This window comes from Excalfactoria chinensis, chromosome 5 (genome assembly GCF_039878825.1).
Source record: "Excalfactoria chinensis isolate bCotChi1 chromosome 5, bCotChi1.hap2, whole genome shotgun sequence".
Taxonomy (NCBI): Eukaryota; Metazoa; Chordata; class Aves; order Galliformes; family Phasianidae; genus Excalfactoria; species Excalfactoria chinensis.
This window is the reverse complement of record NC_092829.1, coordinates 15,542,163-15,568,566: the sequence shown is the minus strand read 5'-3', so window position 1 is coordinate 15,568,566 and position 26,404 is coordinate 15,542,163. Positions and strand designations below refer to the sequence as shown.

General features: G+C 43.5%; 1 protein-coding gene across 1 annotated transcript in view; it reads right to left on the bottom strand.

Moving 5' to 3' along the window:
- FOXN3 (forkhead box N3) overlaps positions 1-25,192 on the bottom strand; it is a 210,225-nt gene extending 185,033 nt beyond the window's left edge. Inside the window, exons 1-2 of the mRNA XM_072338318.1 lie at positions 25,159-25,192; positions 23,867-23,899 (exon numbers count right to left, since the gene is read on the bottom strand). The gene's annotated coding sequence lies outside the window, so the exon portion shown is untranslated. The remainder of the gene's footprint in view (positions 1-23,866; positions 23,900-25,158) is intronic.
- Between the last annotated feature and the right edge of the window lie 1,212 nt (positions 25,193-26,404).

Below are 26,404 nucleotides of genomic sequence, written 5' to 3'. Positions count from 1 at the left end.
TTAAAAAAATATCCCTCATCCACTTTATCTTGCAGTTTTGCCAACACGTACTGAATTAGATACCTGTAGATCTGAGCACTTTCATTCCCTTTTGGGTCCTTGCTCTCCAAAGTCTCCATTTAAATGGTTCACTGCGAATTCTCCGGGGCACCCATGTCCTCCCAGGGAAACCTCTCCCGTGAGCCCAGCAGGGACACAGCCAAAATGTCACAGCAAAGGGCACTTTTGCTTCAGCTCCCCAGTGTTTCCTCCAAACCACATGCCTGGATTCATCTGTTCTCTCCTGGGTACACTTCCTGACAAGCCAGCGATTGAAGTAGCTCAATGTATGCACACAGTAAACATGTCAACACATCACGTTCATAAATTATTACAGGCAATGCCAAATCTGCCACAAAGATTTTTTGACTCGAGGCCGGAGAAGAGGATCTTCAGTGGCAGAAACGCTGAAAGACTGAAAGGAAAAAAATAAGGGAAGGATTTCTGTTAACCCCGTGGAACTGAGATCCAACACAGCACACGCTGTGCCACCAGAGGGAAGAAGACTGATGACTATTCAGCAATGACCAAGGGAGATTTTAGAATAAAGTAAAACTACAAGAAGACATTCATAAAGCTGTTCTGGTACTGCCAAGCTTCATCCTGTGTACCTGTCTGAGGGGACTGCTGGGAAAGCAGGGTGCTCTGTGATGCATATTTATACTGCAAAACCACTTCTCTCTTTCCTGTTCTTTGATTCAGCATCCGGAAGCACGCTCAGCAGTTATGGGCACTATTTTGGGTGCAGCCAGTAGGATGCAGTCTTTCTGGCCATTCTAGGTCTAGCCCGAGGCCAAATAATGCTTCTTCCACTCCACACTCGTATTGGCACCCATTCCCCACTCTGCTCTCCCACCCTCCCTGTCCCACATCCCCTGTCCTTTAGGTTTGCCGGTTCAGCATCTGTGCCTCCAGGTCTGGTGCAGATAAATCATCTCTCATTGCCACTAACAGCAACTGAACCACCCACATTCAGGGTCTCCCGCACAGCTCTTCCACATGGAAGACAGCTCTCATGCTTTGTATCTTCACCACGCTTCTCCAAAAGGGAAACCTCAAAGTTCTTATTCCAAATACTTGACACAAGCAATGGGGATGCAGTGCTGAGCAGAAGCCCGCTGGCTAATCTGCCAGGATGGGGACCAGAAAACCTAGCACAGATTTTCTCTTCACCCTATCCTCACATCCTACAGCCCATGCTCTGCCTTGTTAACCTCACCTGGGCTGATGTTATTAACACAGGCTTTCTGGATCACCTCCACCTATTTGTATGTTTGGATTAATATAGCATCAGCCTCACCAAGAGGATCTTTTCTTCTGAAAGCTGAGAGCTTTCTGTTTCCAATAAGCACAGCCACTTTATTATTCTACAGTTACTTCATTATCCCTGAGAAAACAAAAATCCCAGATTTTATTGAGATGAATCAAAGGAGGTGATCAAACTATCTCGTAAACCAGCTTTATGCGCATCCTGTTAAATAGTGCAAGTCATAATAATGCAATTAATTAGGAAACTGAACTTTTTCTGCCAGTTTTTTTTTGCTTTTCTTTGCTTAAATATTTATGCTGGGAGAGTAGCCCATCTGGTTTAGATTGTAGGATGAAAATCACAAGACTTACCCACCATCCCCTGACTTGTAATTCTGGAAAAGACTGGAAGTAGTTTGGCAACATAACGTGTTTTCCTGCCTCCTGGAGAAATAAATCTCCAGCTCCAGAGCAGACTGCAGCCAACAACTGGGTAATTTCAAGACCTAGACCCAAGCTATTCGGGAGCCAAATCCAGGTTCAGATCTCTGGTAATACAGTGGGTAAGTTCACATTCAGGTTCAGGCTGCCGTAAATTAAGTCAGGATTAGCTGTGCTATCGGTATTCGGGCTGAAGGTTGGCTGTATTTGGACATCCGGGTCTGGTCTGGCTCTCCAGCCATTTCCCAGTAGAGTCAGGGTGTTCACAGCCTGGTTCCTCCAGTTGGTCAGTGAATACGAAAATAATTGCCACAGCTGCAGCTTTTGCAGAATTACAGCTTTTAGTGGGTTTTAGAGACTTACTGTTTTTAAGGCAATGGGGCGAGTGACACATTCCACACATTCCCAGAGCCTGGGATGTGATCCACTTCCTGCACTGAGAAATGGCACATGCAGGACAGGAGCATCACAGCATGGATCTTTCTCTGTGTGGATCAGTTTGGAACATGACAAGGGGGACAACTCTTTCTCTCTTTTTCCAGCTAATATGTGTCTGGATTGATGCTTCTAGGAGCACGCTGCCACTTTACATCACAAATATCTGCGTCCCTGTGGTGGGGAGAACAGGTTGGGAATAACAACATTTGTTACTGTTTTCCCCTGCAGAGCACAACTCTCAAGAGCAAGCGGGACCATTGTTTAGACTAGGCTAGATAACACCATGGTGAAATACTTGAAATAATAGGAATTCTTTACCATGTTGCTCTTTCACACGGAGGAAAATGCAAACATTGGAGGAGACAGAAGGTTGCAGCCTGTGGGCTCCATCCAGCAGGTGCTAGGACTTAATATTTGCCCATGAGATTTTGGCTCTGTAATATATTCTGTCCCTCCCGAAAATGAACCAGCAGCAAGGTTACAAGGCTCAGACGTGTGAGATGTGTGAACCCCTCCCTGCCCAGGCTCCACCAGGAAACAGCCTCAGGCCCTGCACTGGCCGCAAAGCATCCCTGTGTCACTTGGCTTCTACATCTGTCCCCAGGTCACACAAGAGGAAGCCACAGAAATGAGATGGGTGGCACAGCCTTGGGAGCAGAGAACAGATGGGAACAAGGTGCAACAGCAGTCCCCACCTCCTGCCTGGGTAATGAAACAGAGAGGACGTGGGGCCATCAAAGGCATCTCCTGAGCAGTACCACCTGCCACTTCCTGGAGACACCAAAAGCAACCCAGAAGAAAAAACTCTATCTCCTGGGAGGTTAAATCAGCATCCATTGCTAAAAAAAGATAAAGGGAGACAACTTTCCTCAGGAAGCAGCAAGAACAAGGCCCTCAGAGGGAGCAAGCAATCAGAAAGCCCTTCTTGCCTTTGTTTCTTCAAATCAGGAATGAACCAGATGCATATGAAATATTAAAAAAAACAAAACAAAACCACTTGCATCACTTAACATGCTGTGCTATTGAATGATGAAAAAACAAGCATTGTAACCAATTACATGGTTCCATGAGAAAGGGGGCTATCTCTCCTCACCCCCTTCCCTATGAAAGAGATCACTACTCAGTTCTGTTCACTCTCTGAACTGGCACTTGCTCCCCACACAGCAGCATTGGCAGCTCCTCCTTCCTTATTCCCTGTGAACCAAACTCCTGGAAGCTGAAGGCAGGGCCTTGCTTGCAGCCACATGTCACGGTGCATGGCTGGAGCCACTTGAGACGTCACACAAAGATGCAGCTGCATTGCTTCAAACTGAAATCATAACAAAAAATAATGCATCCCTTCTCTGAAGAACCTTAATCCGGCCTGGTGGTGGGTTGGTGGTTGTCAGGCTGGTTCCGCCCCTCCTCTTCCCCCTCCCAGAAAAAACCCTCCATGCCAGGACTGTTTGCTTCAGCAGCAAGGCATGGCCGCTCTTCTCCAGACGTGCTGAGCACAGAGCACTCCCCAGGCACTGCCCTCCTCGCACTGAATGGGGACAAAGGCAGGTGGGATCCACACATGCTGTAGATACGCAGATATTTAAGAAGCAGAAACCTTGAACTTCACAACTTCCAACCAGAGACTGAAATAAAATACTTGGAATTTCCAATACTGCCCACTGCAATAACACCCTGTGTCAAAGCACCTGCTGTTTTTCTGAAGTCCAGGGCAGCTACATATTTGCAAATGAATGGGCGAGAAACTCTACATTCATGAAGATATGAGAGATCACAGGACTGTGATGGCATCACTCTGACCAGTATCTGCTGTCACTCATCTGCCAGCAATAATAAATGATGGGTCTAATTCAACAACATTCACATCTAGCTTTTATCTAAATAAAAGTCTCAAAGTAATCTTCCATTGCTCTGCAATGAAACTGGCTGTATTTTCTGATGAACTGCGCTTTAAAAATGTGTCTGTACTTGTTATCACCATGCCTTGGTTATGAAAGCCTAATGCCAAAAAAATGAACTTGCTTACTACATTATCAGGACATGCTTGGGTTTTTTCTGCTCTCGCCATCTGCTTGCTTTCATATGCTTTCCATTACTGAGACAGCGTATTACACTGCTAGCAGAATTAGTAAGAATAATTTAGCTCCCAAAACAAACATGATAGTAAATACAGTGGGCAACACTCTGCTCTCTCCTTAGGCTGTGTAATGCACTGAAGGCTGTTCTGTGCCACCTGAATGGATCGAATTCCCTTAACCTTAAAGGTCCAGCTATTATTCCTAACATCTAATTTAATGGAATAAGGCTGTTGTTGTTTTTTTTCCTCCATTACAAGGGTATGCAACACTGTTGAGGTACTTATAAATAGGCACAAACTATTTATGGCTTATCTGCTATACCGTACATGCACGATGTGTGAAAGGGTCTCCCTAGCCTGGTGTGCCCACTGGGCAAGGGTGGGTACCAGCAGCAGCTTTCTGAGAGGCCACTGCTGTGCTCTGCAGCCAGAAGGAAGGAGGCAGCCCAGAGACTGAAGCCACAGCCGTCTCTCCCTCTTACGAAGAGGGCTTGGACCCAGCAGGCCCAGCTGGCTGGCTCCCACACTCAGCCTCCTTAGTGGAGAGCTCAGGGCTTTGGGGTCATACTTCAAGGCAAGGAAGAGCTGATGTCAGAAAAAATAAAATAAAATTGCTGGGGCTAATAGCCTCCATTGGGGATTTTATTCTTATCTCAGATTTTGGTGTGAGAGTATTTTGAGATGAGACCTTTTGAGAGCATAGCGCAGTAAATACTGGCTTTTGATTGTGAGATATAAAACATGCAACACAAAGAAATACAAACATGTCAGCAACCAGCAATGACCCGGCCATTCCTGTTTTTCTTAGAAATGAAGGAAGATTTTTCAGCTGTGTATTCTTCTCTTGCTCTGCTGGGAAGTCACACACTTACCTCCTCTGAAAGCTCTTCAGCATCAAGATGATGCTACACCCCTTTGTCTCAATCACTTCCACTAGCATCTCCACGAGGAGATGATTACTCTGAATAAGAAGAAAGCAGCAAAGTGAAGAGGTTAACTCTCACATGAGAAGAGCAACACGGGGGAAGGGCTTGGAGGTGAATCTGAACATCCTCTCTTTATTGCATAATTATGGAGAACAGAGAAGCACCACTTGTCACCGCCTTACACACTCCCCTTTCTGCCACGCTGACGAAAGCTTGTTTTCAGGTTATGCCATAAAAGAAAATGAATGGAAGCAGGTTTATCTCTGCAATGAATTGAGCACATGGCTACTGATTCTCTTCAGCCATACAGCACTATTCTGGATGGTCTGAATTAAATCACTGCATAACAAAATAAACCGCAGTATATAAACATTAATTAATATTCATAGTAAGTGAACTTCCTCCCAGATTTACTTCTGGTGAATAGCTCTTGGCTCCAGTCCTTGAAAGCCAGCTCTGAAAGAGCAGAGCTAGAGCTGCTGTAAATTACCATTTGTGATGGCAGTGTCATAGACTAGAAGTCTATCAATGTGAATCACCATAAATCAGGAAGGAACTTACACAAAATGTGCTGCTGCAATAAACAACAGGCTTCTGCAACTGAAAAACATGACTGACATCAAGTTCTTGGTTCAAGAAACGTTACTTTACAATACACAATATGGTCATGTACCCTTTTGAATTGGGAGGTTAGAAATGTTACTTCATTGAGCTGGTCAACCCACTCTGCCCTCAGCTGGAAGAGCTGCAGGTAAATGGAGATTAATAGAAAACTTAAGATATTGATATATCGTTATTATTTTTAGCAGGCTCACCTTGATTTCCTAACACAAGGAAAACAATTTATCTTGTATTTATATGGCTAACAGCTCTAGGAAAGTTGGCTATCTAATGTAGCATCTAGTTTACTTGCAGAAGCTGTAGCAGACTCTTCTCTGTGTAAATCATACAGATTGCATAAACAAGTAGATCTGAAAATGAGGACTGCTGAGGACCTACCTGCCAACAGGCTCCCATTGGAAGTCAAATGACCATTTCAACTGCCAATATGGTATACGTCTTTTGTTACTGGGTTGTTTTGTTGTGGTTAGTTGCAAATGAATTTGATTATTACAAAAGGGAAGATAATAACCAGGAAACATTTGAGCTTTGCAAGTTGCAAATACTTCTCCATTGACTTTAAATATGTCTAAACACATACAAATCAAATCAAGTTAGTAGCATCAGTGCCTTCATTATTCAACCTAATTCATCTCATCTTGTGAACAGCAAATTAGTTCTTCGCATATTAGTCATGATTAGGCTAGGTTTATGAGTGATTCACAGCAGATGGGTAGTGGAATACACAATAAAGGATGGAGAAAACCCAAGGAGGTTGCTGACTCTGGCACGTCTCAGACAGGGAAGATATGTGGTGAACATGCTAAGAGCACTGGCTTCATCCAGCATGGGAGGGCTAACACTAGAATGGCATTTGTAGAGCTCAGATATTGCTAATGAAGACCCTGAAATACCTGTTCCTCAGACAAGACAAACAGGTTTCCAGGGGAAGATTTTACTGCCTTTTTTTTAAAGCACATATTTGGAAAGCAAGCCTTTAAATTTTTTAAAAAGAAATATTATTTTTCTTGGAATCCCACAGTAAAATTCAGCATGAGAAACTCCATGTGATTAGTGTGAAAGTACATGCCTCTATTCCCTGCCGGCCTAAGGCAGGAAATAAGGTTAAGAAAAGCTGGAGAAATGGCTACTCAGTCTCCACTAGGGCAGAATAAAGAACTTGAAAGGCACTGTCCTAAAAGCTGCTCCATTTACCTGTGCTCTGCAAATCCTTGAAAGGTACATGCTGTTCAGGAAAGATAGAAATAAAGATTATCTTGGCAGACAGATGTTACAGCACCACAACGCGATAGGTTATAAAGCAAAGACAAGGCAGTAAAGGCTGAAGGCAAATCTGTTCAAGCCAGAATAATTCCAAGGAAGGACAGTAAAAGTTGGTTCTACTGAACTTTCAAGCAACTGGGGAACAGCGTCCAGAAAGGCTTTGGTTCTATAATGCATTCATAGCAACATCACGTCCAATGCCTACACTGCAGAATAAATGCAGTATTATGGTCCAGGTGCTCAATGAGAGCATCATATCTCTTCACCAAGCAGCCGATAGAGAGAACTGCGTTTAAGACCTGGTTTCAGTAAGCAGAAAATACATCATGCAAGAGCTAATCATAGACGAGAATCCTGCAATGAGCAAGCATGGGCTGGCTCACTTAAAATTAAATCAAAGACTCAACAAAAATAGATCAACTACTATTTATTGAACTACCAGGAAACAACTAGTGAAAATAAGTTGACCAAATAACTCAAGGACTTCAATTTATAAAGGACCTGACATTCAGATCAAAGAAACCTTCACGTAAGTTAGAAAAACAACACTTCTAGAGAAATGCTTCAGATCTAACAGGATGAATAATCACTTCAAAATGGCTATTACTCACAGAGAGATCAGACATACCAGGTTGCCAGTGCAGTCCTGAAATATATTGACCTATTTATCTCCTGGCAAAAACCTAAAGCATTGCCAAGCTCTGGCTTCCTCTCTCCCACTCCAAGTAGTGGAAATGACCTCACTTGCAGTGCCACTACCACCAAAAGATGGGGCCAGTGCATATGGGACATGCCTCATGCCACAAAGCATCTTATATTTTAAAACAAAGCCATATTAATAACTTTAATTCCAAGCAATCTGAGCACTTATATGACATGGAAAGGGAGAAGCATCAGATAGGAAAACTGACTTGGAGCTCAGACAGTGCAGAAATAGAGTGGCAAATGCTGAAAGTGTAGGATTGCAAAGGAAATTAAAACAACAAATGTCTCCTAACTTATACAAATAGAAGGAGAAATAGGAGAAAACGTGGCACTGATGGGAATGATGTAAAGAACAGAGAGAATCAAATATGGCTCCAAATATAAATGGGTACTTCTGTTTTCTGTAATAAGAGCGATACTGAATTTAATGAAGGATAGGCTATATTTAAGGGGTGGATAATGGAAGAGAAAGTGGAAGTGCTATGTGTTTAGATGAGGATGAACGGACAAGCAGGGGATGAGCTCCCTCCCAGTTCTGAGCAACCAGGATGCTGAATGCCACCATAAAGGGGCACGGGCTCCCTGGAGAACAACACAGGTAACATCTACACTGGGGAAATGAAAAGTTACCTGGGCAGTTGCACATACTTTCTCTAGGATGATTTTTTTTAAAACATATGTGGGGAAAAAATGTAGTCTGAGCTTACCAAAAGTTACCTGCTATTTGTCCCCAAAGGGAAAACATGAGAAAAGAAAATCATAGTTATTTGGACTTTGGCAAAGCATTTACAATAGTGTCATGGGGGAATTTACCATTTAAATCAGCCTGTGCAAGTCACAGCACAGCTACGCAGTAGACAGTGATGAGGCCAGAGAAACAGGACAGCAGGCTTTGATGGAAAAGGAAGGACCACATCAACAGAGCTTTCCACACAAGGAGGGACAAACAGTACTGTCCATGGTCTGCTTTTGTATGACAATTTCATTAGAGGCATGTGCAAAAAAGAAGTTACATTGATATTACTTATTAATATGAATTTATATTAATAAAGTCTTTTGATGTCACAAATTTAGGAAGTCTCACAGTGCAGCAAAGGGGAGGAATATCATGCAGGATGACTTCGAAAAACCTGAAATAAACTGTATTTATATGAAAAAGCAAAGGCTGGTAACAGAACAGTTTCAGCAAGAGGGAAAGTTGAAAACTAAAGGAGATTAAATCACAGGGTACCCAAAGGCAGGGTGGTAGGGTGGTTCCTTCTAGAACACGATATATGTACTCCTGGACTGTGCTCAGTGAGCTCAGAAATGTTTTTCAACACTGAAAAAGCAGTTGTGCCATTTCAGCTACTGAAGGGCACCTCCTGCAGATCTCCAGACTGTTCTGGTAGCAGGCGGCACATGAAGAGAAGCTCTTAATGCGAACATTCCACGTATGTGCTGTTCCCCAGCTCCAATCAGGTACTGGTGTCTGAACAAGGTATTTCATCTCTCTGGAGTGAGGGTTACGCCCTCAGCTACTCCAAACCGACAAAGCTCTGCTGAAGCAAGCAGAGCAAAGCCATAGCAAAGCTGCAGTAGGTTGCTAGAGACCTAGCCAAGAATATCTAAAGGGGAGAAAATGCATGAAAAAAAAAGAAATCACAGCTACTAAGCACGGCTTTGTGCTGCAGCCAGTACTGCTGCCCTGAAGGCTCTGGTTCACAGAGGGGTCCTGGCACAGAGAAAGGGGTAGCACCTGCCAAAGGAAACACTCTTGCAGCATTAGCTTCCTTTCTGCTACACAGTGCTCCAAAGGTCAACCCTCTGAATTCCCACACCTGCCCCAAGAAACAGCTGAGCTTGAGGCACAGGTGAGTCCCTCTGGCATTGCAAAGCATATCTGAACACTGGGAAGCTGAAGGCCGGTTTATGCAGGTGGAACAATCCCAGCCTGTTTTCCGCTACTTCAGCGGGACCTGAAGTGCTTACATTTTAAAGAGAGTCTATAAATCTAGCTGTACACACATACACATGTATTCATTTAATTTCACTGTTATGAATAGCTATATAAAAGCCCACAAGAACTATTTGCCAGACGTCCCCCTCCTTCTTTGCTAGATTATAACAGCTGGTATATGGATTTACATTTTGAGCCTAATACAGTAATTGCAACTTTAATAGTGTATTATCCTTTTCCTCCTGATGGGACCTGGCTAAGAGTGTCACCCTTAAATTAACTGTACAGATACACGGAGATGGATGCTTTATCTAACGGTCAAATCATTTCTGGTCTTTAAAAAGCTCAGCATAGAAAGGATAGTGCAGTTCTAATGAAGTGACAGTAAAGTGTCTTTGTTCCCCTCAATTATTGCAACTTATGACATTTTACCACCACATCCTTAACATAAGATTCCTGGCTATCAAGAAAAGGGGATCACCCCCCTGCCTGGGGGAGCAGCTCTAGGCAGCCCCAGTGCACTCCTGGTCGGGGGGGAGGTGTTAAGGAAGCCAGTTTCCTGGACTAGGAAGTGGTGAAACAGCTTGAGATCCTGATTGATAAAGCAGACTGGTAATTTTCTCTCTACAGCTCTTTTCTTTAGTAACAACTTTCACTGCTACCCTACCAACATTTTTTACCCTTGTCTTGCTTGTATCAACCATCCATATACCTTTTTTATCCAGTCTTGTCTGGTTAAAGAGCAGACAACATGTACTCTGACAGCAATAATGTATTCCTAACTGAGAGATGTACCTGGGTTGTACCAGGCTGCTCCCTCCATCCTCAGCTGGGTTGGGGGGGGGGGGGGGGGGGGCAGGTCTGGAGGCACATCTCTCAAGCTGCAAGGTCTGGGCTGAGGGCATTAACTATGCAGGCATTTGTGGCATTAAGATTAATCTGTCTGACATAAACAGAAACACCTGCACCACAGCACCAAAAGAAACAAGAGAGCAAGGTTTAAAAGAATATCCCCTGTTGATTAGCAAGGATGCAGATTGCAGATAAGTGCTGAGGAGTGCAGAGTGTCTTTACACGAAGACTGGTTGGTACTCTCCATCAAGGCCCCCACTAGAGATAACTCTCCCACAGATGTCCTGTGCTTTCATATCAGGAAAGTGGGAGAAAGGATATATCAAACTCTTTTGCCATAATTCTCCTCTTGTCCTACAGAAGGAAAGTGGATAATCTCTTCAGAATGGGAAAACAAAGCCAAAGGGGAGCAATCCCTTTGTAATCCTTGTAGCAAGGACTGAGCAAGATTTGAGGCCGGAGCTTTACACCATGGCAGTATCCCTAGAGACTGTGCAAGGATGTACCGAAGGGAGCTTATCACTGCCAAACAAGAAACAGTGAAGGCTCCATAGTCAGCATCCACTGTCCCTGGCAGGTACAGGCGCATACAAGAAATCTTCGTGCACACATACATGAGCAATTTAAGACCTTGAGCAGCAGGGACTGGCCAATCATCTAAAACAAAATCACCTTCCCTTCCACAGGGTTTTACGCTACTAAAAATACATTCACGTCCTGCAACACAGAGCAACAAGAGTAAAGAGAGATGTTCATCAGAGTCTCTTTGGAAAGCACTGGAAAAACAGCATAAAGACTTCACACTTTGAAGTTCCCCTATCTTGTCAAGATCCCCTGTTTTTCCCAGAATACTAAGTTTTCTGGTCATCACTCATCACTTTGCTTTTAATTAAGCAGCCTGTGTGCCCTGGTTTCAGCAAGGATAGAGTTAATTAGCTACTAGGAAGAAAATTATCTCATTCCAGACAAAAACAGGACACTTTTCTCTCTCTCTGTACAATCTCCACTTCTTTGTTTTTTTCCTCTCCCCACATTCTCTCTGTCAAAACATACCTTTGCTTTCACTTGGAAATAAAGATTGGCCAGATTCAAGCCACTCACCAACACGGCTCCCTTTGGCAAGGTTCAGGGTTGGTTACAACTTCTGCATACCTGAATCTCACTGTTCAGTTTATTTTGTCTTTCTGCAAAAGGCTACTGACTCATCTTTCAACTGGACTTACATTATTTGCTTTCTGAAGGAGCAAATGTTAAGATCTTATAATTCAGTCTCCTACTGACCTGTATGTGACCTTCAGTCTTTCAGCCAAATATCCTGAGCTCCCCTTTTTCTACAGTTCATCATGACTCACTCATTACAATACATCTGCTTCACTTGGTGGAGTCCTGGGTTTTGGAACAAGCTTTGTAGTACAGCTGTAGTACCACCATGCTTTTTGGCATTACTCAACTGAGAAGGTAGAAGAGATCTCTTAACAGTGAAATCTCCTTTACTGCTACACTCAATATAGTGAAAGAGGTAAGAACTCAAACTGGGATGAGAAGTGTTTTCTGAATCTCTGTTGCAGGATGGAAAGCACTGTCTCCCCCTTGACACATGGGTCCATGCCTCTCCCAGGCCCCCAGTAAGCACTGACACACCCAGAAAACAGAAATCTCTCACGGGGTAAAACACATGAGGTAATCTTGCTTGCTTCAATACAGTGAGGCAATATCTCCAGTACACCCTGAGGTGGATACAGAACAATCAGGGATACACCAGATGGGAGGAACAAGCAAGATCAGCCAGCCAGAAATTTCAGCTGAATACACTGGGGCTGCTTAAACTGAAAGAAAGTCTGAGTGGGGACACAACAGCATCCTTTCAGTGGATCCAGATTGTTGCAAAGAGAAAGGAAATAAAGTAATTTCAATATCTGTGACAGATTGGACAGGAAGTAATTGCAGAGAGGTAATGGACAATGATGTAATTGCAACAGTGACAATTTGAGAGATTTAGGTAAGATATCAGGGAAACCATAAATAGGATTGAGACACACTGGCTAAAACAGACAGTCCTTAGGACAGATAGCCTGGCTTTCAATGGTGCAGAAAAATGATGCCTTGCAGCCAGATTGAGTTGTGTTTCAAAAACCATATCTGTTATAGCTACTTCCATGCAGGTCCCCATGCTCCCAGTGCTTTGTCTCAGCCCTGGTAACAAATCCAGAAAGTACTGTGTCCTGTTTTGATCATCATCCACAGAAAAAACAGTTCCCCATATGCAACTTACCATCTAGAAGCAGGTAGCATAAGTTTTATTGATGGAAGGATTTAGCAAAATACATGTGCTCCTTTGGGAGCACCATGTAGAGGCCTGTGATGTCCAGACACCAACTGGCTCCTATCAGCACAGGTACTGTTACATACACTCTCCCTGAGCCATAATATTAGATGAACCATTGCATTCTGATTCATTTTGAGCAAGCGGTGAGAACTACAAACCACAGAGAGTTCAAAGGGAGCACTGCCATGAGCCTGAACAGCACGAGACTCCAAAGAAAAGTGCAGCCTTAATATCCTGGGAGGATCCTAAATGTTATCTCACTTCAGCCATGCACAGATGGCCCTTATCTATGCTAAAGAGGAGCATATTTCCTTTCTATCTGAGCAGCAAGATGTTCCAAGGCTGCTGCTTCACCCCTGCTAATAGGGCTCTGGAAGACACAGCAAGAAAGGGCTGCAGTTTCTGTACTGCAATTGCAGCATGTGCCACTCCTACAGAGCTACTTCTGCCGGGGTGTGCAGACAAAGCAGGAACTGGCACTGGGTTTCTGGGCACTGCACTGTGCAGCCCCACTAGATGCTCAGCAGTGCCCCAACTCCCCACGTGTAGCTTGGGAGCCACTGGGTAGCAGGTAGTGGCTGCAGCTGGCAGCACTGCTCTAGGCTGGGCGGACACAGCCCCACTTGGTTTTGCATCCCAGGTCCTCCTGCTTAGTGGAGAGCCTCACGGAACTGTCAATTGTTGGAGGACAAAAGGAGAGTGCTTTTTAGTTGTAACATTTTAATCTCTGCCCCAGCCATGCCAGCAGTAGCCACAGCATGAGGCACAACGACAACCGAAATGCTTTGCTGGCCCCAGCTTATAACAATACCTCTGTAACTCCCTCAGGCTTTGTGAGGATTTATTAGCTAATATTCATAATGCTTAGAAGATAAAAACCACTCTGTGAGTGTTAAAGGATTGCCATCCTGAGGTGTCATCAGGATATCAGGAGTTAGTTCTGACTCTGCGAGGAGCAGTTGCTCCAGGTGCTCCTTCACAGCAGGCTAGTTTTCCACTGCTTGTGGTGAACTTAAGACCTGACTGGGGAATTCTTTCAGTGAAAGATGCAAGAGTCGTCTTCTTTTAACTTCCTCCCACCTACAAGGGCTGAAGCCCCGGAAGGTTTAAGTTTTCCAGCACCCACCTGCAAGAGAAGTCAAGCTGCAGGGATGCCAAGGAGAACAGACAGAGCACACTTAGCCCTGCTATCCTCTTTTACAGAGACAACACGCAGTATGGTCCAAACACACACCTCCACAGAGCTGCTTCTGGTTGCAGTTGGAACAGCTTTAAGCTCAGCTTGTGGCTGACTGCTCAGTTACAGCCATACCAGTAATTTGCTTCCAGTTGTCCCCAATGTCTTTTACTCAGCAGTGACAGAAGACAAGAGAGACTGTCACGTTTGGGAACCAATTCAGCTATAAAGATGTACATGAATTTCAGAACATGATAAGGGCATAATCACATCAGGTTTGTAGTGCACGCTGCAGCTCAGGAACCAGCAGTCCATCACACCAGGGCTGGACACAGTCCACTGCCTTCTGGAGCCCCACCCGGCTCAGTGCTCAGCTGGATCCCTTCCTCTCAGGAAGAAAGCATCCTTATTGAGCCCAGGGTACTTACAGCTGATTGTAACTCCAAAATTGCTGTCGCTTCCAAAGCGCATTAAGGAAGGAAAAAAATACATATATAAAAGAAACCTACAGCCCACTTTTCTAAGCACTCTGGGAGAAGAAAGCCAATTCCTCAACTGACAGTGCAACAGAGGGCTTACTCCACTCAGTTCTAACATTCATGGGGCTAGATTTTTAAAGAGTTAAGCAGGATCTGAAAGCAGACATCAGGTGGTGTATCTGGAAGCCTCTTAGTAGCTAATTTCTATCACTGTCATCATAAATCAGAAAGCTACGGTCCACTGACTTAAGCACTTAAATCCCTTTTGTTTTCCCTGGTTACTCTCAACAAAAACTGGTTATTAGACTTAAAAGTGGTAGAAAACAAAACACGTGGAATATGACTTTAAAATATCTTGAGCTCTAGTTAAACAAGCCAGCATTTTCCAAGGAGGAAGTGGTTTTGCCAAGGTATGATTCTTCTAGGTGGGCACAGCTGGAGAAACTTAAGTAAGCTTCACATCTCCCATCCTCCAGAAAGGGGGGGGGGGGGAGGGGCTTAGCAATTTTCCAAATAATGTAAAGTTGAACGCTATATAGATTCATGCATTTTAGCCTTTTGTAGCAATTGGATGGATCAACACGATGGGAAAGGCGTTACAACAAAGATGTTAAGACTGAAGGACCAGCACGATAGAAAGGTGCTATAAAGGAAAGGGACTGCCCACTCCTATCAGAAGATTCCAGGTTCTCAGGGGAAAGTTTCACCAAGGATGAGGGATCTCCAGGAAGAGATCCTTCCCCAGTGGCAGTCAGCCCTTAAATGAGGTCTAAGAGAGGTACAGCCAGGCTGCACCCCCTATGGTTACAGAGCTGAATTGCCTTCACCTGTGCTTCCAGGGCTGATGCAGTCCTTTCCCCAGGCACTCAATCAGTGGTTCAGGCCGTGACTCAACAGTTCCCACACACCTTTAAAGAAAGGTCCTCTAAAATTCGGCAGGAATTTGAGATTATGATGCAGATCACAAAATTCTGTGCATCCTGGACCCAAACCAAATCTGAATTTCTGGAAGTTTCCTGTTGTGCACTGCTGTCACCCAGAATCTGCCGCTCTGTGGAAAGCCAAAGGCAACAGCTCAACATACCGCATGGAAGTCAGAAGAGGCAGCAGAACCTCTGAATGCTGCTGAAATCAGTGCTTCCTGCACCACATGCATACACTCATGCTACAGGACTTTGCAGACTTGGGAGGCACATCTGTTCAAAGATGAGATTAGGTTTCCTCTGCTTTTTCTTTTTAACTCCTCCAGCTGATTTTCCTTGCTTAGCCTACAGGAGATTGCTCTGCTTTTTAAGGGGCCTCTTCAGAAAAGATTCTGAATTGGGACTTCAGGCAAGATATTCCACAGTCTCCTCTGGAGAGGAGGCTAATGCATAAACATAAAGGTTTCACAATCCAGATAAACATCTCTTGGCTTTCCCATCCTGGACAAACTAGCCATGCTGAAGCAATGCTAACTGAAAACAGGAGGCTCCAGCACTTCTATAAAAACCTCCCACTATTAACAAATAGCAGTACAAAGCTCTTCAGACACATAAAAAAGGAATGGTAGTAGCTGTAGTAATATTACTTCGTTAGGAACAGGATGGGTGAATTGTTGCCCATATTCCATAACATATTCCAGTTATGGTTGTCCAAAGAGGAATGCAACCATCCCTCTGTGTTCACAGGATATGACTTATCATTTATTTTACAGAGGGACTACCACAGTGTCTCCCTGCCACCATGGCCCAGATAAGGTAAGTCTGCATTCTGTAACCACAACTGACTGACATACAGAGCTAGAAATCCCAACAGGGCTGTTTCAGCTACAGCAGCATTCCTCCTCTATGTTCTGTTTTTTCCTCCTTCTGCTACTCACATCTTTTCAACTCCAAAATGCTCCCTATTTTTAGCACACAATTTGGATTAAAAATTAAACAAAATGGGAAATAGCAGACTGACGATCACCATCCCAAAGCACTGTATGCTGATTTCAGATACAGACTGTCTTGGCAGCATTCTCTTTCCACGGAGTTGAATGCAAGTTTAACAAATCTTCCCCTCTCACTCCCACACTTGCTTGTCTCCTTGTTTTACCCAGCATACACTTGACTCCTTTCCATCTTTGTGTGTGTTTTTTTCTGATGGATGCTCATCTCAGAAAATAATGGGAATTTTCATAGCACACTTGCTCTCAGCTTAATTCCTAACGTGCTTGAGCTGATGAAGCTCCCATTGACTGAAGTACAAAGAAGCAGCTAGCGAAGGAGATGTCTGGAAAGAACTGGAGAGGGATAATGACTTGATATAGATGAAAAAATTCAGTGGCAAAAAGAAAAAGTGAATCTGAAGCACAAAGCTTTTACCTACCCAGAACTGCTTTGAACCTGATAGAAAATGAACTCCTCATAAGCAACCATGAGGATAAAATCACTGTCTGTTATGCGCTCTTATTTATAAAGCACAGTAGTGTTGCCTGGTGAAGAACTTGAGAATAGGAGGGGAATCATTCAAATGATGGAAATGCAGAGTAACATTTTGGAACAAACAGTTATTCAAGCAGTATACATCTTCAAAATTGGGTCTTTATTCTAAGAGATTAGTAGCATTACAGGCTGCTCCAGAGATCTTCCAGTCTGTTTCACCCAGCTATTGATTAGCCTCTTAGCATAGGCTACAATCATGACAAGGTAAAGCTAGCCTAAGAAACAAGGATCAGGGAAGGAAAGGTTTGCCAGAACATCAGCCCTTGTTATTTCAAAAGCATCAAGATATTGATTCTCAGATGACTGCAAAGAGTTTGATTTAACGTGTTCTTTCTAATCCACGGATTATTTTTAAAATGCAATCATTACGTGTCACCTGGAAGATCTTCACTGCTTATATTTACTATAACAGCCTTAAAATTACTCTGTTATTAGAAACCAAGTTTACTAGGATAGGACTGCAAGCAGCTCCACACAGAAATGCTACAGGTTACATATATATAAAGCTATAAAAGTCATCAAAATTCAGGTTTGAGCTTCTTGGATCACAAGATCCAAGCTCAGAGCAGCTTTAAGCAGCATTTCAGCAGCCTGGCTCCCACCTCACATACCTCTTGTTTCAGTAAGCAGGTGGCACATGCCATGTCCTGGATCTTCAGCACAGCCTTTAGCAACAGTTCTGTCTGCGTTGTCATGCCACTCTACAGACAGCCCTTTCCATTCAGAAGGCATCTTCACATACAAACATACCCACTAGGATGCCATCCCAAAGCCATTTTACTCAGTAAGGCCCAGTTTTCAAGCCTCTCCCTAGCACCATTTGACACCACCCAGATAGGCAGGTGTTTCTATTTACCTCTGAAGGCATATTTGAAAGGTACGGATGAGCTGACTCAAGCCAGCTGGGTGCTGCAGACATTTCTGTCATTCCTAAAAGTTGCTGAGCAGCCTTTTTGTACCAGCACAGGTCTAGCTACTTCCAAACATACAGTAATGAGCCACCAAAAGTGCAGAAAGGTTGAATGCAAGTCGGCTGTGCAAGAAATGTGCCTTAACAGCGAGCTGACTAAAAAGCATAAAGGCAGCCAGAGAGACCATTTGTCTGTTTGGGCTTCTGGAGATGAATCACTTGTTCTATTAATTGCTGCCAGTTTCAGTAGTAATACTTGAAGATCTCTTTAACTGCAGTTAGCAGGTGTGAACCATTGTATTAATGAAGTGACCTCCTTTGCATGCTCAGAAGTTATTTTCCAGACTGGAGTATCTTGAGTGCACACAAAAAAAACCAAGGTAGACCAACCTGTGCAAGCAACTTCCCCAGAGCTGGGTTCTTTATGGGAAGAAGCTGCAATAAAAAACATCACATTAATAACATCTCTATTTTTAACTGAGAGTTTAAACCAGGAGGAAGGTTCACAAAAGGAAAAAGAGGGTTAGAAGGGGATTCAAGGAGAGGAATGTCCAGAGCTCCTCCCCGAGAGGTGAAAACTTCTGCCAAGTTCTTTTAGGCCATGTCATTGCATGAAGTGCAGTAATGATGTGGGAAGCTCACTAGCTTTTCAGGCAAAAAGCTGTTTCCAAATGTTGGCTCCTAAGGTCACTTCAGTGTCCATGGAACCTCTGCTTTGTGGTATGAGTACTTCACAGTGAACATCTGGTCCTCTGGTTGTTCAGAGACCTAGTGGAAAGTCATCACAACCCCATCTGGCCTCATACTTCCTTGGTTTTCTTTCCATGGACAGAAATACATAAGGGAGGAGATGCTATATCTGCAGCTTATAATTGGGAGTGGGGCTCACAATGTCCTCAGGGCAGATACAGCCATCATTCAGCAGACCAGCCTCTGGAGTGTGGGGTGGGCTGGCATCTTGACTCAGGATATTTCTAGAGATACGGAAACAACATGAAGATCTGAATGGAAACAGTTCAGTGTGTGATTGTATGGATTGGTATGAGGTATGCAAAATTTGATTTATATTGCTTGGCAGTCATCCCATAGTCACTCAAAACCTATTACTTAGAAAATCACCCAAGATGGAAGCACTTCAGAAACACCCAGCACAGGAAGGGGAGGGGGGCTGAGGGAGTCTTTGTCCACAGGGCAGTACCTGAAGGCACACAAAGGCAAGTGGTACAGTCACTATGGAGCCTTCAGGCTTGTATTTGCTTATACGTAGTATTTTTGACCATACTGGAACAGACAAAATCATATTTTGCCAAGGAACTAGGTAAAGAGGGAAGCTACTTCACAGATAGGTGATGGTGAGATAGGAGTGTGTTTGCTTTGGCTTCTTTTGAGGGCTGGTACTACAAAGTAGGAGTCCACAGCTGTTTCATCCGTTCAGCCCTAAAAGGACAGGTACAGGTTCTGCAGTGTCCAGAATGTACACATCATTTGAGTAATAACAGAATATATCAGCTGTTTCTCTATTCTTTAATGCATCTTGAGCCATACTCTCTCCTGTTCCTGTAAAAGCAATGCTGAAGGGACAAATCTGGCATACAACTGAGGTAAAAGATGTTTTACAGAATCACAAATCAACAGGTATGTTTTCAGGGGTTTTCTTTTTTAATTCTTCCCACTGAAATGTGTTTAAATACAAGTAAGTACATCCTGACAGTATTTTCTAACTAAACACTGAAATATCACTGTTTGGAAATGTCTAAGACAGAAAGTAGCATTGACAGGAAACTAATAGAAACAAAAGAGCAATGTTACTGAATGCCAACGTGTAAAAAGGAAACATCCTGGTGAAATAAATGGGGATCATGATGCCATCTCAGTTTTCCAAACTGTGCTGTCATAAGAAACAGAGAATAAAAGCTGTTTTGACATGTTAACCAATATTATTATACCTCATAGCGTAAAAATACAGAGAAGCCTCTATATTAAAAAATCATTTGTTGAAATTCAGTTCTCCAGGACTCTGTTACAGGGTGGCAACTCATTTTTGTCTCCTTTCTAACACATACATTTTGTTCTGTTTTAGTACCATCTTGTATTTTTTAAATGTTCATTGCACACACTTTAAGGATTGCTTCTTTTAATGCGTTTTTTTGTCGAAGTATTGTTGTTTTTTCAATTTAATACCACATGGTACGACCTTGGAAGGAAGCATCATGCACGAGGAATGGCCACACAGCAGCAGTGTGCACTGGCATTGCTCTGGTGGGTGCTGTGGTCACAGAGCACTCAGATTTGTTCATTGGTCATATTCAGTTTGTGCCACAGATTCATAGTTTGAGGTACTTTGGCCAAGAACCACGAAGGCCTGCCTTGTCAGTGTCAGAAACATAACCAAATAAACAATGCAGCAGATGTAAGTACTTCACTACATTAAGTAAACATATATCACAGTATCACGGTATCACAGTATCGTGCGAGTTGGAAGGGACCTTAGAGATCATATATATCATATATGTATGTTTGCAGGTGAGATGGCCCACATGGCTTTTTGGAAGGGCAGTTTGCAGTCAGTTCAGAAATAAGGATGCCTGCTGGGCTCTCCTAACAAACCATAGCAGAAATATAATAAAGCGTTACGTACAGCCATAGTTACTGGCTGACCTGGAGCACAAGTGCTGTGAGTTCTAAGGGAGGAGCTGGGCTGGAACGTGCTGGAGGAACTTTTGAAATTCCCACCTATATTTTCTCAGTTGCTCCTAAATCTTGTAATTTGCCACTGGAACTGAATCAAACCACAGAGAGCAATATGGGCTCATTGCAGTCATGGACAAATTGATGTTGCCTGAGGATAGCACAAGCTCTGACTGCCCAGAAATTCAGGCAGTATCTCTCACACGCTGTGAGAAGCTGAAGTGTGGATTTTTAAGCTGTGGCGCTTGGCAAACTTTGAAGCGGCTGAAAATTAGATTGATTGAGCATCAGAGACAAGAGCATTATTCTTATAAAACTCCTTTGCTGTTCCCAATAAAAAGATTGTTGGAAGCGCAGAAATGTAAGTGCTTTGACAAGAAAAAGCAACAGCAAGGAGTAGACATTGGCTGACTTCTGTAAACCTAAAAAGAATTAATCTTTTGAAAATAGAAGTCAGGATCTCAGCTATGGAATAAAAAGGCTCAGTTCCACTGCCTTCAACATAATTGTGCTGTCTGAGCTGTCTAGCACTGTGTCATATTCACAAGATGCTCTGGTACCACTGTCATGGATTCCTCCTTTTTCTAGCATGGGCAAGGGAACCATGGTGGGAAGAGAAGTGCAAAGCAGAGAGGGGAGGAAAAAAAAGTCATAAGGAAAGAAAGAAATGCAACCAAGTAGTCCAGGCAACCACAGTGCTAGCCGCAGTCTAGATGTACGTGCACAGGGTTGTCACGAGTTTTATAGGAGCCGCACTGCACTCCACAGTGTCTGCTTGCAGCAGGCCCATCCTCAGAGCAGCTTGGAACACAGTCTGCTCAGAAACTCCTCTATTGCCCCAGTTTCAGAGCAGGCACAGTCACAGCTGGGGTCTCAAGACATCAGCCTAGAGAGCCATGCTTTGAAGAGGGACAGCACCTAGAAGTGGGGAATGGGCACAAGGGGTGAGGCCTGCTCAGAGATGGGGATGAGGAGGACACCGTGATGGTGACCACAAGGCTGCAAGCCTGCAGCGCACAGTGGAGGGTTTGCTTGAGGGGGACTGCAGTGTGCCTGTTGTCAGCCTGAGGAAAGCAAGGGAGCCAAGATTTGGAGCAAACACGCTCTTGCTGGCTGCTGAGGACCCATCAGAGGATCCGGTGTGGTCGAGCAGCCAAGGAGGACTGGGGCTGCAGCTTGCCGGCCATCTGTGCCTGCCAGCCTCACGCCAAAGCTGCTCCCTGCAGGACCCTGCCCTGACACACACTCTCATTCTGGCAGGCAAGGGAGGAAGGCGAAGGAGGAGAGGTACAGAATGCCATCTTAAGGGGGATTTTTAGTGTTAACAAATTTCTGTGTTCCTGTAGGAGCTGTGACTGATTGCACCAAACTCCTCTTGCAGACAAAATTCGAAGAGCTGAAAAGTATAATATAAAAAATGCAAGTTGTATGCAGAGCCACACTCCTGTTATCGCTCTCCTACCTGCAGCACATCCTGTGTGCCACTGACTTCATTTAAGCTATATTAGACTGAGGACATATTTTAAAGAAGCACCCACTCTCTAAGAAGCACCAGTTCATACGGTTACACACACTGCATTAAATATTGAACCTCTCGTCCACAGAATTCAATGTCTGAGTAAAGGCAAATTCGTACCAGAACAAAAAACTCTTGCATATTTACCTAACAATTCCCCATGAAATATTCACGTGCTCAACTACTGACACAGTAAAACTTCACATCAGCTTTCCTAATGTGTATGTCTGCACACAGTGCAGCAAGGCAGCCGGTGTCTACATGCATTTTTACTCCTTGAGTGTAACACCCTAAATATATTCCTTGGGGCACGTGGTTATTTCCACACACCCTTGTCTCTGCCGTAAACAGCTGAGAGAAAACAGAGGTGGAGAAAGAGGACTGGCTGAAGGGCATCTGGCATCCCTCTGGCTCCCAGCTGTGACACGCGGTGCGTGCTGTTGGTTGTATTTCTGACGACTTCAGATGCAGGGAATCTCTCCCAGAATGTCCCCATGCTGTCAGGAGCACAGTCTGATCACAGGCACTACATTTCCCTCCTTCAGAGGGACCTCCTGGCCACTTGAGTGGGAATCTGAGGAAATGCCTCAGGCATCCCCACCTGCGGGCTGCAGTGCTGCGCCCATGTGGAGTTGCTTGTAGCCATATTTGCCGTGCCAGAGGCAGGCCAGGGGACACAGTCAGATTGTTTTGAATTTGTGGATTTTTCTTTTTAAATGAAATTGAACTGAATGGAGAATTAGCTTCACCAAAAAGCCAAATTCTGTTAGTTATCAAACGTCACTCAGCTGCGAACAAAGCTCTGTTCTTACTTGCTCTTTTCATGTCCTTAGCATTAATTTCCCACAGGTTTCCTACCCCTACGCACAGTCTGATGAGGAGATTCTTTCATTGGGCCCCTGCTGCATAGTCCTCCGACTGCCTAGTGACAACAGACACAATTAGCCTGAACTGGGGGAACAGCCAAAGATAATCCAGTGAAATGACAGCTGCAAACATCCCATTTGATACCCTTCAGTGTGTGCTAATGACTCTTTTCAGCACATGCCAGTGAGACACATTGCGAACATGACTGAGGAGTCGAAAGGAATGAGAGCTGAAGAAAGTAACATAACATTTTTTTATCAAAAGATAAATGCACAAAGAATCATTATAGATAATCCCTTGCTTCTGAGTGAGCTTATGCATGACGTACACGAGCAGAAGGAGAACATGATCCATTTCTGCCCTCAATTATGTGGTGCAATGACCAGGCAATTTAAGGGGAGTGGCATCTCCTGGAGGAGAAAAGACTGAAAGTGAATCTTACAAGGTTTATGAATATCTAAAGTGTGAGTGTCAAATGGATGGGGCTTTTTCCATTGGTGCTCAGCAACAGGACAAGGGGCAATGGGCACCAGCTGGAACATAGGAGACACTCCATCTGAACATGAGGAAAATTTTCTTGGTTGGAAGGTTCCTTCCAACCACTGTGATTCTGTGATCTGTGCTAGTGATGGCTCCTTGGACTCTCCATACATTATAATTACAGGGGTTGGAGAAAGTTATCAAACATACGAGCACTCTTAGTTCTGTGAAAGAAGAGCTTTACACATGCTGATATTTCTTTGTTGTTCAAGTTTTATGCCTAATAACTATGTGTAATAAAATCCACTTCGTACTTATGCTATTATTACTAACAAAGCCAGTACAAAGCACTCAGCATTTTGCTAAAGAAACAATATTTTTTGAGTTTCATGTTTCTTGGAGCTCTTACCTTAGTCTAGTGAATCACGTCTTTCATCTCCGCCTTCAGAGGACGCACCAGAGTAGAAGAAACCATGAGTAACTTATCTGCACTGAAAAACCATTTTAGTGACTCAGGCTTCTTTAGAGACCCACCCATTCAACTACTTGTGGTAGACTTAAGAATGGGAACAGATTTCTGGGTCTGAAAACATTCCTCATCTTGGAATATAATTAGACAGAGGTGTTAATTGTCAGGTAGACCATGTTCTGTTATTTTAAAATTAATTGACAATGTTTGCGCTTAGGATCACTAGTCATTATGAAACGTGAAACTGTAATTCCAAAAGTCAAAACTATGAAGAAGGAGGAAAAGCTGCAGGATTAAACACAGGCAGCAAGCGAAGCACAAGGCAGACCATTAAGAGCACAGCTCAAATCTGAGATCTTTTTACATGCTGTGGAAAAAGGAAGTTGTTAGTGGCATGACATTGCTTTTCTGTTTGCGGTATATACACTTTCTGTATGTATATTGGCCTACAAATTCATTCTAAAGCTTATGCAGCTTTTAAGTATTAACCTCCTTGCTTTTAAGTCTTGTAAAAGCTGTGATGGACAATTACCTGTAGTCACTTTACAAATTTGGTTTTGGGAAATAAGTCACTTTTCTACACCTCCTGGTACTTGGGATGTATTTTTCAGACTCCATTATTCTGATAGATACATAAACTAAAAAAATAAAACAATGCAATCACCAAGGTCACAAGATAATTAAAAAGGAGTAAAGGTGGCAGTGGCTGGAACTGGCTATTGATGTCCCATTGTAATTACACCTGGCAGCACTAAAGGCAGCACACTGTCTGCACAGAGTATGTGCTGTCAGTGCACTCACAGAGACAGGGGCACCACAATGCTGGCACCTGCATGCCAGCAGCACCCCAGCCAGCTTTGTGCTGCTTTGCTCACAGATGGAGCGAGGACAGGCAGTGCTGCGCAAGGCATGTTCCACTTCCCCTCTGCTCCGCCCCAGAGGTGTAAGCCCAGTTCTCAATCAAGGACAATGTTCTTTGTGCTGTTTCTCACCTTGCATACAACATGATTTGTCATCAAAAGCCTGTCTGTCTACTGGCATCTCTATAAAACACCTACCACTCTGCACAGCACCCTTAGCAGTGTACATGGAGGTGAGTGCTGATTGGTAGCTTAAAACCATTTTCATTTATGTTACTATTTCTATAGGTAGCTTGAAACAAACATTATGTACTTGCTCTGCTTCTTCTGAAAAGGCCTGTTAGTTGTTTTTTTTCCCCATTTCCTGTTTACCTGTTTCTCCTGAGCTGCTTCTTTTTCTTTTCCCTCCTGTGCCTGAACCTCCTTCATGTGTCCCTAAAAGAGACGAGAACAAAAAAGTCTGAACCTTTTACAAGAATATTTTTAAAGTTTTCTGAAGAAAATGATTATTCTGGCTAAAAGAATGTGAGTTGAACCTGCTGCTTAACTCACAAAGGAAACCTATCTATTTTAATTTGTAGTAAAGCACAGGATTGGGTGAGGCTAAATAGGTATGCGAGCTCCTTTGTTGTTTGAGCTCATACTGCCTAGGGCTTGGTTCCATCAGCTAATAAACAGGGCTGGTGACAAGATCAAACAAATACCAAGTACAGTTGGGTCTATTTAAAATAATGATTAGAAGACAGAAACTGAGAAAACCATGAGTTTTTTCGTGCTGCGACAAGTGAGACACAAGAGCCACTGTTGGAGGGACAGCACTCAGATCAGGGAGGAGGTTCAGGCACAATTAAACAGAAGGAAAATGTTCCTTCTGAAAAAAAAATATATACTATAAATAAAACATTCAAATCTCAATTTATTTATATTGCTTAAAATGAGTTCCTGCTGTAGCACAGCTTGTTTCTAATAAATGTGAAATACCTTCTATTTGTACACTTCTATAGCCCTTAACCGTAATCAGCATGCTCCTCAGAGCAAAGAATTTGGACATATGACTTAATAATCCTCCAAAACTTGCTGGGGTTCTTAACATCCCTTACAGCTTCACCAGGTAAGCAGGTATCATGAACACTGATACTGACAACTGCGTAACAACCAAAGCAGCCAGCCTTTGTGGATATGCACTCATTCCTCTTTGAAGGAGGGATGAGAGTTGGGCGTGTGGTGGAGAAAAGCAGAAATGTAAAACAGAGACAACTGCATAAATGTACTTCTGTTGTTTTCTTCTCCTTCACTTTGTTACATTCTTAATGCACGTGACATTCAGGAACAATTCTGTTTTGAACAAAGGGGAATATCATGTTTCCACTCATTGATATAAAACCAGGACAAAGGCCTCTATCTTCTTTGTCATACACAGCAAAGCACTATTCTCCTTGTAATCACAACAGATGGAGAAGGATTTCAGGGATCCAGAGATCAATTCAGTCCGATGGAATTATGCCCTGCAAATGAGGCAAGGCACCACGTGCCACTCTGCCCAGAGCCCAGCAGCTTGCATACACTTGTAGCTGGCAGCACACTGACAAATGCTGTTTTTAGGTAACAAGGGCAACAT